Genomic DNA, 11,393 nt, shown 5'->3' with positions numbered 1-11,393 from the left:
CGGGGTCACAAAAGGGGTTTCTCCTGGCACACCCAAGGAGTGGTGACAGGAGCGGGGAAGATGGCGAGTTATTTTTCGGGGCGGGAGGTCGCGCCGCCTGACGTTGGCCTGAGGTCCCTCTCGCCTGGGAGTGCATTCCGCTGCCCCGTGGGTGGGGTGGTCGAGAATCCTTCCCCTCCCCCCCGCCTGTCCCCGCTCCCCGCGTCCGTCGTACCTCGCCCAGGGACGTCCTCGAGAAGTGTCGGCGTGTCCTCTTTTCCTGTCCGCGTCGCTGACTGAGCGGAGAAACTGCGCCCTAGGATGGGCCCCGTCTTGGCAACGAGTCCCTGCTGGTCTCCCTCGGAGCTTCTAGGCTGCGGCCGGCTCTCCGGACAGCGGGTTGGTTGTCGGGCGCCACCTGCCTGTCGGTCGCTTTTTTTAGAGGGTCCTGCAGGGGGGGCGGGAGGACCACGGATGGAGCAGGCAGGCGGGGCCGGCGAACTCTTGAATGCCCTGGGGCTGTGGAAGGAGGCTGTGGGGGGAGGGGCACCTTGGGCCACAGGTCAACGGGGCGGGATGGGTTTAGCCCCCTTGGGCTTTTTTAGGTTTGGATTGGAAATCTCGTGTGGGGAAACTTGATCCATTTTGGAGGACAGCTATTTTGAACCCAAGGGAGCTGACTTCCTTCTTTGGGGCCTTGTCTCCCCCTTGGCAGGTGGGGGCTTTTCCGTCTCCCGCCAAGGATTTCAAACGACAGAGCACGCGGATCCACTTGCTCCAGTCAGGTTCAGGGGCAGAGCGCGAGGATTCAAAGCTGGCTTGGGGACAGCAAGTCGCGCCCCTCGCCCCCCGCCCCCAGCTCAGAACACCCCCCTGTCTGCCTGCCAAAAGACCAAGTGCGGGCTGGTGGTGGCAGAGTCACCTGTCACGGACGGGAGTGGTCTGGATCGCGGAGGTGATGAACGCGCTCAGGAAACACAAGCGAATGATGCGGGATATCCATCCATGCACGTTTCTCTGTCTCCGCCCGCCCGCACACCACACCCCCCACGTGCATACCCACACACACACACTGCGTCCTCCTTGGCGCCTGGCTGCGTCTCTCTGTCTCTGCCCGCACCACCTGCAGGCACACACCACACACACACCCACACACCCACACACCCCCCCACCCCCACACGGCGTGCACACACGCATCCCCCCTCCCCACACAGCCCATAAACACCCCGCCCCCCACACGCACACCCCCGCCCCCCACACCACACACACACACACACACACACACACACACACACACACTGTGTTGTCCTTTGCCTGGCTGTGTCTCTCGGCCTCTGTCTCTGCCCCCGCACCCACCCATGCCGCCCACACCACACACACACACGCCCCCCCCCCCCCCCCCCCACACACACACGCAGGGCCCTTCACACCACACCCACCCACACACACACACAGAGCGTTGTCCTTTGCCTGGCTGTGACGCTCTGCCTCTCTGCCCACACACCACAGGCATTCCCCCCCCGCCCCCCCCACCCACCCACCCACACGCACGGCCCTACACATCGGCCACACACCACCCACCCCCACCACCCCCTCCCCGCCCCCCCAACACACACACTGCGTTGTCCTTTGCCTGGCTGTGTCTCTCGGCCTCTGTCTCTGCCCCCCGCACCCACAGGCGGACGCCACACGCACACACCCATGCCGCCCACACGGCCCCCCGTGGCAGCTATACACAACACACTCACACCACACACCTACCCCCTCCCCCCATACACACACACACACACCCCCACACCCACACACCCCGCACCCCCACACGGCGTGCACACACACGCATCCCCCCCCCCCCACACACACACAGCCCATAAACACCCCGCCCCCCACACGCACACCCTCTCCCCCACCACACACACGCAGGGCCCTACACACCACACACACACACACACACTGCGTTGTCCTTTGCCTGGCTGTGACGCTCTGCCTCTGCCCACACACCACATGCATGCCCACACGCACGCGCGCGCGCGCACACACACACACACTCTCACACCCCGCCCCGCCACCCCACACCACACACACCTCCCCCGCCCCGCCCCCCGCCCCCACACACACACTTTGTTGTCCTTTGCCTGGCTGTGTCTCTCGGCCTCTGTCTCTGCCCCTGCACCCACAGGTGCACGCCACACACACACACCCATGCCGCCCACACCACACACACACACCCCGCCCACACGCAGGGCCCTTCACACCACACCCACACGCCCCCACACACACACACAGCGTTGTCCTTTGCCTGGCTGTCTCTCTCGGCCTCTGTCTCTGCCGCCCCGCACCCACAGGCGCACCCCACACGCACACACCCATGCGGCCCACACGCGCCCTCGTGGCACCTATACACAACAAACCCACACCACACACCAACCCCCCACCCCCACCCCAAAACACTCACACGGCCACACACACCACCCACGCACTACCACCTGAGCATGCCACAACGCCACACACTGCCTCGCCCCCCCCCCCCAACACACAGACACCCGGCCCACACCACACACATACGCACGCCCACGCGCGCGCACACACACACACACACACACACACACACACACAGCGTTGTCCTATGCCTGGATGTGACGCTCTGCCTCTGCCCACACACCACATGCATGCCCACACGCACGCGCGCGCGCACACACACACACACACACTCTCACACCCCGCCCCGCCACCCCCACACCACACACACCTCCCCCCCACCTGGCCACACACACACACACCTCCCCCCCCCGGCCCCGCCCCGCCCCCCCCCCCCCCCCCCACACACTTTGTTGTCCTTTGCCTGGCTGTGTCTCTTGGCCTCTGTCTCTGACCCCGCCCCCCCAGACCCGCATCCACAGGCGCACGCCACACGCACACACCCATGCCGCCCACACCACACACACAGCCCGCCCACACACACGCAGGGCCCTTCACACCGGCCACACACCACCCACCCCCACCACCCCCTCCCCGCCCCCCCAACACACACACTGCGTTGTCCTTTGCCTGGCTGTGTCTCTCGGCCTCTGTCTCTGCCCCCGCACCCACAGGCGGACGCCACACGCACACACCCATGCCGCCCACACGGCCCCCCGTGGCAGCTATACACAACACACTCACACCACACACCTACCCCCCCCCCCCATACACACACACACACACACACACACACACACACACACAGGGCCGCACACTCTCCACCCACGCAACACCACCTGGGCATGTCACAGACACGCCACACATGCCTCACCCCCCCCCCCAGCCCGCCCCACTCTGTGTGTTCCTGTCCCCTCTTTTTCTCCTTCCTTCCTCTGTCGTCGTCCCTCTGCCTCTCGCTCCCCTCCCTCCACCTTCACAGGACAGAGTGCCTTTAAGATGAGTCTGCCTGTTGTACATACACCCTGGACATGATGATTGCTACAGTCTGACCTGTCGCGCCTGTAACCTGGGGTGGCGGGGGGTTGTCAAACGTCCTTGGTACGCTAGGGATAGCTTTCTCTGTGGAAGGTGGAAGCCTCCCTTCCGTCCCTCACTGAAGCCAGGCAAACCGACCACAACTCAAAGCAATGGTGTTTGCCACGTGGGGCATACCTTCCATGGTCTTTACTGATGGACACGCTTCACCCAAAGCTCTTGCAAAGTTCTTCAGAACTGTCAGTCTTCCAGTCACCCGCCACCATCAGGCGAGGTGTAGAGAACCGATGGAAAAACTGGAGGAATGACTTCCTCCATGGGGTTGGATGAACTGAGGAACAGGAGGCTGAAGTGGATGCCTGACTTCTTGAGGAAAAGAGGATGGGGGGATGGGGGGGGGGGGATGGGGCGGGGGGAGGAAGGGCAGGACGGTCCACTTAGGAGGGCTGGTTGCACATGGACACATAAACTGTACATCCAAAGAATCCACAAGCACCTACTATATACTATGCCAGCACGGGAAAGTAGACGTATGATGTTGCATGAACCTCTCCAAGGGAAAAGACTGAACACCTGAAACGAACACGACTTTGGAAACCCACCCTGGGCTTCATTTCTGCCGTGAGGGTGCTGTCGTGTGCATATCTGAGGGGATGGATATGTCTCCCGGCCATCTTCATTCCAGCTTGTGCTTCATCCAGCCCAGCGCTCCTCATGATGTGTACTCAGCGTGTACATTCAATAAGCAGGGTGACGATAGACAGCCTTGATGGACTCCTTTCCCTTATTTGGAACCAGCCTGTTGGGTTCTACGTCTAGTTTTCACTGTTGCTTCCTGACCTGCAGAAATACAGAGTCCTCTTTTTTTTTTTTTTTTTTTTTTTTTAATTCCCTAACCTGAGTGAAAAGCGAGAGAGACAGAGAGAAGACAGATGGAGGGACGGGCGGGCGGACAGGCAGGCAGGCAGGCAGGCAGGCAGGAAAAAGAAAGAAAGAAAGAAAGAAAGAGAGAAAGAAAGAAAGAAAATAATGAAAGGACCTACCGTTCCACCTGTTGCTTTCCAGATACAAAGGGAAAAACAAAGGACCGAAAAGGACACGAGGTTTAAAATGGGAATTTGGAAAGATGGACATCCCCTTGGTCGCTTCATACAGCACCCCTCTCAGCAGAAGGGAATCGTCTCTCTTTTTCTCTCGACCTGGTCCTTCCAGACTTCAGAAACTCTCCGTGGAGGATTCTTATCTCCTTGGCCAGAGTGATTGCCACACGTTCCTTAGGGGCCCAGAGGATGTTTCCGTGAAACGGGGGTACACACTTCCGGATAGGAGAGTCGTGTCCTATATATGTGTGTGTGTGTGTGTGTGTGTGTGTGTGTGTGTGTGTGTGTGTGTGTTGCTTTGCGTGTGGTTCTTCACCCGAGAGGGGGACTGGAGCCTGAAGTGTTCCGAGCTGCCTCCGTTATCAAACAACCCTCTCTCGGGGGGGAGGGACCAACGTCCCATGTTCTCTTGCCCTTCTGACGGAGAACTCAAAAGGCCCTGTGCCTGAAGCCCTGCGGATGGAAGCTAGAGGACTTGGTGAATGTTTCTGACGGAGCTTCCCTGGTGGCTCACACGGTCAAGAGTCTGCCTGCGATGCAGGAGACCCGGGTTCCATCCCCGGGCCAGGAAGGCCTCCTGGAGAAGGACATGGCAACCCGCTCCAGGGCCCGACCCTGACGTCTAAAAATCAGCCTCCTAGACTGCCTCTCCCTCTGCCGACTGGTTTCTCGAATCCGCTCCAGGGATGAACCTGTGTGTTTCCTTGGTTTCCCTACAAGTGCCTCTGAGGGAAAACACACACACACACACACACAAAACCTGATGGCTTGCACCCCAGGCCTGCTTTCCCGCACCCGTCCATCGACATCACGGCCTCCTGAGAGGAGATACGATCACTGTTTCCCTGAACGGAGGATCTGTGCTCAGAAACTCTTGCCATGACACGGAGGCCCCTACGAACTAACCTATTTCGTCCCTCCCTCCTCCTTCCCTCCTTCCTTCCTTCCTTCCTTCCTTCTGGATTTTTTTTTTTTTCCTTTCTTTTTCTCTCACGTCCATGCACACGCACACGCACACGCACACGCACACGCGCCGTCTCTCATGTACACGCGTACATGCACGCACTCACACACACAGTCACCAGCTCAGCTTTTCATGGGTTCCAGGCAAGTGTCAAGAGGAGGGAAAACTGGTGGGGTCCGGAGTAGGCCGCCGTCCCCACCCCACCCCACCCCACCCCACCCCACCCCACTGCACGTGAACCTCCGTGCCCTGTGGAGTGTTTTGGAGTCAAGTGACTTAAGAGCCGGCCAGCGCCAGAGGAACGCTCTGCCCCTCCCTCCTTTTCTGTCCCTCTGAAGGCAGGCAGGGAGGAAAACCTCCTCCCACGGAGGGGAAGATGTCAAGGGACGGTGGCTGTTTCCACGCACGTCCGTGATCCTCACACGCGTGAGCGGGGTTTCCTGGGTTACCAAAAGGAGGAGACTCCTTTGGCCTGACACGAGGCGAATCTGTCCCTCGGCCTCCCTCCCCACCCCCCAGCCCCCTTCCTCCGCGCGGTGCCGAAGGGGCCGTCTCAAGGTGGAGACATGGAATGGCTGGGTGGGGCGGATCACCATTCAATAGAGAGAAGCTCGAGGCGAAGTCAGAGGCTCTGACTTGACTGGAAAGCTTTCTGCATTTGAATGAAGCTATCCGGCAAGGCCCTGCAGGGGGAGGGTGGGGGAAGGTGGGGGTGGGGCCCACAGACAATAGCCCCTGCCTGCAGGGCCTGCTGGCCTGCCGGCCTGCCGGCCTGCCGGGCTGAGGGGGCCCTTTGGCGGCGGCGGCGGGGCCACGACCCCGACTCCTGCAACTCGATCCCTTCAAGGAAACTTCTGGGGTGACTCCTGTCCAGGGAATACATCCAGATGGGCCTGTTTCTGAAAAACGCCCGAGTCACAGTTGTGACAGGTTCTCTGGATCTCTTGACACATGGATTGACCTGCACCCTCCCATCCTGTCAGACCCTTTGGACACGCTTGAAGAGGTCTTTGGCCTCGGCCAGAAAACAAGCCGAGATAAACAAATACGTTTTTTGTCTGTGTTTTTGAACAGGGCGGAAAATGATGCGTGGCCGTGGATTGGAGAGAAACCTACGCCTCTCACACGCCTGAAGGCAGGAAGTTCTCAGGGGGACGGAACCTGCCTTCACTTCTCAGGGGGACTGGGACGGTCCCCTCGCCTCGCGCGCCGCCCCCCCCCCCGCCCCCCCCCCCCCCGACCCCGACCCTTAGCCCAGCCCCCCCACTCCCGTCTCCCTAACCTCACACTCCCCCACCCCACCCCCATCCCGGCCACCGAGGGGGGCCCGGGGAGGGATGGCTGTCTCAGCCCCGGTTCTGAGATGTCACTTGTGAAACCGCTCTAGGCCGAGATGCCAGATGGCCGCCCTGCCGCTTGGTGTCCGTCTCCATCACCCATGCCCGAAAGGCACGTGAGATCACGGACAGCACATCAGATCAGATCAGATCAGATCAGTCGCTCAGTCGTGTCCGACTCTTGGCGACCCCATGAAGCGCGGCACGCCAGGCCTCCCTGTCCATCACCAACTCCCGGAGTTCACTGAGACTCACGTCCATGGAGTCAGTGATGCCATCCAGCCATCTCCTCCTCTGTCGTCCCCTTCTCCTCCTGCCCCCAATCCCTCCCAGCATCAGAGTCTTTTCCAATGAGTCAACTCTTCGCATGAGGTGGCCAAAGGACTGGAGTTTCAGCTTTCGCATCAGTCCTTCCGAAGAAATCCCTGGGTTGGTCGCCTTCAGAATGGACTGGTTGGATCTCCTTGCGGTCCAAGGGACCCTCAGGAGTCTTCTCCAACACCACCATTCTCTCAAAAGCATCCATTCTTTCGGCGCTCAGCCTTCTTCGCGGTCCAACGCTCACATCCATACATGACCACAGGAAAAACCGTAGCCTTGACTGGACGAACCTTTGTTGGCAAAGGAATGTCTCTGCTTTGGAATATGCTATCTAGGTGGGTCATCACTTTCCTTCCAAGGAGTAAGCGTCTTTTAAGTTCATGGCTGCAGTCACCATCTGCAGTGATTTTGGAGCCCAGAAAAATAAAGTCTGACACCGTGTCCACTGGTTCCCCATCTATTTCCCATGAAGTGATGGGACCGGATGCCGTGATCTTCGTTTTCTGAATGTGGAGCTTTAAGCCCACTTTTTCACTCTCCTCTTTCACTGTCATCAAGAGGCTCTTGAGTTCCTCTTCACTTTCTGCCATGAGGGTGGTGTCATCTGCACATCCGAGGTGATTGATAGTTCTCCCGGCAATCTTGGTTCCAGCGTGTGTGTCTTCCAGTCCAGCGTTTCTCATGATGTTCTCTGCGTATAAGTTAAATACACAGGGTGACGATAGACAGCCTTGACGAGCTCCTTTTCCTATTTGGAACCAGTCTGTGGTTCCATGTCCAGTTCGAACTGTTGCTTCCTGACCTGCGTACAGATTTCTCAAGAGGCAGGTCAGGTGGTCTGGTATTCCCATCTCTTCCAGAATTTTCCACAGTTTACTGTGATCCACACCGTCAAAGGCTTTGGCATAGTCAAGAAAGCAGAAATAGATGCTTTTCTGGAACTCTCTTGCTTTTCCCATGATCCAGCGGAGGTTGGCAATCGGATCTCTGGTTCCTCTGCCTTTTCGAAAACCAGCTTGCACATCAGGAAGTTCACGGTGCACATATTGCTGAAGCCTGGCTTGGAGAATTTTGAGCATGACTCTACTAGCGTGTGAGATGAGTGCAAGTGTGCGGTCGTGTGAGCATTCTTTGGCATTGCCTTTCTTTGGGATCGGAATGAAAACGGACCTTTTCCAGTCCTGTGGCCACTGCTGAGTTTTCCAAATGTGCTGGCATATTGAGTGCAGCACTTTCACCGCATCATCTTTCAGGATTTGGAAGAGCTCCACTGGCATTCCATCACCTCCACTAGCTTTGTTCGTAGTGATGCTTTCTAAGGCCCACTTGACTTCACATTCCAGGATGTCTGGCTCTAGGTCAGGGATCACACCATCGTGATTATCTGGGTCGTGAAGATCGTTTTTGTAAGGGTCTTCTGTGTATTCTTGCCATCTCTTCTGAATATCTTCTGCTTCTGTTGGGTCCATACCATTTCTGTCCTGTATCGAGCCCATCTTTGCATGAAATGTTCCTTTGGTATCTCTGAGTTTCTGGAAGAGATCCCTAGTCTATCCCATTCTGTGCTTTTCCTCTATGTCTTTGCATTGATCGCTGAAGAAGGCTTTCTTATCTCTTCTTGCTATTCTTTGGAACTCTGCATTCAGATGTGTGTATCTTTCCTTTTCTCCTCTGTTTTCGCTTCTCTTCTCCTCACAGCTATGTGTAAGGCCTCCCCAGACAGCCATTTTGCTTTGTGGCATTTCTTTTCCATGGGGATGGTCTTGATCCCTGTCTCCTGTTCAATGTCACGAACCTCATTCCACAGTTCACACGGACAGCACGTAGCGCGCCCAGAACACACAACAGGATCCTCCTGAACCCAGAACGGCGATTGTGATGGATCCACGTGGAGGGCGTCGATATCCCCACCTGATGCGTGAATAGGAGTCACACAGACTCGATGGGTTTGAGCTTGGATGGGGTGCCCTATCCGGAGAGATCACGTGGGTCAGAAAGCACACACGGAACAGAACAAAACCAAAGACCACAGCCAAGTCGAGGGAGGGCTGAACCCGAGGACCTCACCGGTCCCGTGGCATCACGTGCCGTACACGGCCTCTCTCGATGGCCGAGCGGGACGTGGAATGTATGTGTCCCCGTCTTGGTGTGTCGTGCCCGAAACCGCGCCACGGAGAGGGATCGTGTCTGATGCTCATCATCGCTCCAAAGATACATACACCGGGTCTCTTTAGAAAACGATGGAAGGATATCTTTGAATGCCAAAGGGTGTGACGTGGGAAAGACACATCCAAGTGGAATCAGCGTGGCCGAGAGAGCTCCCCCAAATAGAGAGGGGAGGCCATCGAGGAAGAGGTCCGTGTGTCTCAGTCTGGATGGAATGTCCACTTGGAGCACTGACTGGGTCCCAGAGGCCTCCAGATCATCTAAGGAAACAGTGTTCCCGAAATTCAAGATACCTCTCACACCCTCCCCTTTCCCTAAATACCTTGTGACCGTCTACCCTGGAAGAAGAAACATGTCCCTTGTTGCATGACAGCAAATCCTAATTGCTCTCAGCTGGCTTGACAACCTCACGAGGTTCAGCTTTCTAGGCCCCTGACTCTTTCCTGTGGAACATTCCCTGGGTTTTATTGAAATCTGTGTCCCTGCATGGCAATATCTAAGACCCTCCCCCCCCCCACCCCCCACCCCCCCCACACACACAATAAAGCTTTCTTTTCTTTTTTCTTTCTTTCCTTTTTTTTTTTTTTTTTTTTGGCGTGCAGCCAATACTGACCATTCATTGAAAGATAATAAAACTAGGTGATGTTATGTGTGTCATGTCCCGGTGTATTGAAATAGAATGTTCTTCGTTAAGGACATACAACATCCTCTGTTCTAACGTGTACAGAGTGGTGACTTGATGCACCTGTCTGTTGCAAAAGAATCATTCATGACCACCCAAGCGGTAGCTCATAGCTTGACCACAACCCATACATGCCATGACTGTATGCGAAAGAAAGTGAAGTCACTCAGTCGTGCTGGACTCTTTGCGACCCCACGGACTGTAGCCTACCAGGCTCCTCCGTCCATGGAATTTTCCAGGCAAGACTACTGGAGTGGGTTGCCGTGTCCTTCTTCCATTGTACGGGAAGTGAATGCGTCATGTCCACGGTCATGGCGACTTTCGAATAGGATAATGCTGCTGCTGCTGCTGCTGCTGCGTCGCTTCCGTCGTGTCCGAATCTGTGCGACCCCGTAGACGGTAGCCCGCCGGGCACCCCCGTCCCTGGGGTTCTCCAGGCAAGAACACTGCGGTGGGTTGCCATGTCCTTCTCCAAGGCGTGAAAGGGAAAACGGGAAGGGAAGTCGCTCCGTCGTGTCCGACTCTGTGCGACAACGTGGACTGCGGCCTACCGGGCTCCTACCGGGCTCCTCCGTCCACGGGATTTTCCGGGCAAGAGGACTGGAGTGGGGTGCCGTTGCCTTCTCCGAATATGAGACGACGATAATACCAATACTATTCTTTAGAATCACCGTGCTCTTTGTGACGTAGACAGTATATATGTACCTTATCCGTGAAGTTCCCCCGCCCGCCGTTACATCGGCATCTTCCCATGTCTCCCTCCCCCGGCCGCTCTGTGATGATCGTTTTCATTGTTTTAGGTGGCCTTGCATGGCATGTCAGTGACAGGAGAAACTCTTTTTCTTTCTCTACCTGACTTCTTCATTGGGCATCACTCCCTAAGTCCCATCCATGCGATCACGATGTAAGACTGTGTTCATTCCTGGGGCTACCTGGGACACCTAGATCTCCCTATCGATCGATCTCTACCTGGATCGTGTATCTTCTTGATCTAGTCTTCCTTTGATGGACACTTGGGCTGGGTCCCCATCTTGACTCTTGTGAATGGATGCTGCGATGGACCTGGGGGTGCAGGCCTCTCTCTGCGAGTTTCAGGTTTTATTTTCTTTCGAGGTCTACCCAGAAGTGAGATGGTTGGCAGGATCCATCCTCTCTCCACCGAGACTCGTGTCTAAGTCCTTCTGAGGTGATCCGGTTGCTGCTGCTGCGGCTGCCGCTAAGTCGCTTCCGTCGTGTCCGACTCTGTGCGACCCCACAGCCGGCAGCCCGCCAGGCTCCCCCCCTGTCCCTGGGATTCTCCAGGCGAGAACACTGGAGTGGGTTGCCACGGCCTTCTCCGATGCGTGGAAGGGAAAAGGGAAAGGGAAGCCGCTCGGTCGTGTTCGACTCTT

At 57.1% G+C, this 11,393-nt stretch overlaps 1 long non-coding RNA gene across 2 annotated transcripts in view; it reads left to right on the top strand.

Annotated features, from left to right (window-relative positions):
- Positions 1-9,882, top strand: part of LOC147344617 (uncharacterized) — a 26,366-nt gene extending 16,484 nt beyond the window's left edge. Inside the window, exons 2-3 of one of the 2 annotated variants that reach the window (XR_015155061.1) lie at positions 6,571-6,631; positions 6,884-9,882. This is a non-coding gene — a long non-coding RNA (uncharacterized LOC147344617). Of the gene's footprint in view, positions 1-6,556; positions 6,632-6,883 lie in introns of those variants that run through there. The other variant, XR_015155059.1, reaches the window with a different exon arrangement.
- Positions 9,883-11,393: the final 1,511 nt, after the last annotated feature.

The sequence above is a fragment of the Bos grunniens genome, chromosome 25 (assembly GCF_055505025.1).
Source record: "Bos grunniens cultivar Pamir isolate PY7600 chromosome 25, Bosgru_T2T1.0, whole genome shotgun sequence".
NCBI lineage: Eukaryota > Metazoa > Chordata > Mammalia > Artiodactyla > Bovidae > Bos > Bos grunniens.
This window is presented reverse-complemented; position numbering and strand designations above follow the sequence as displayed.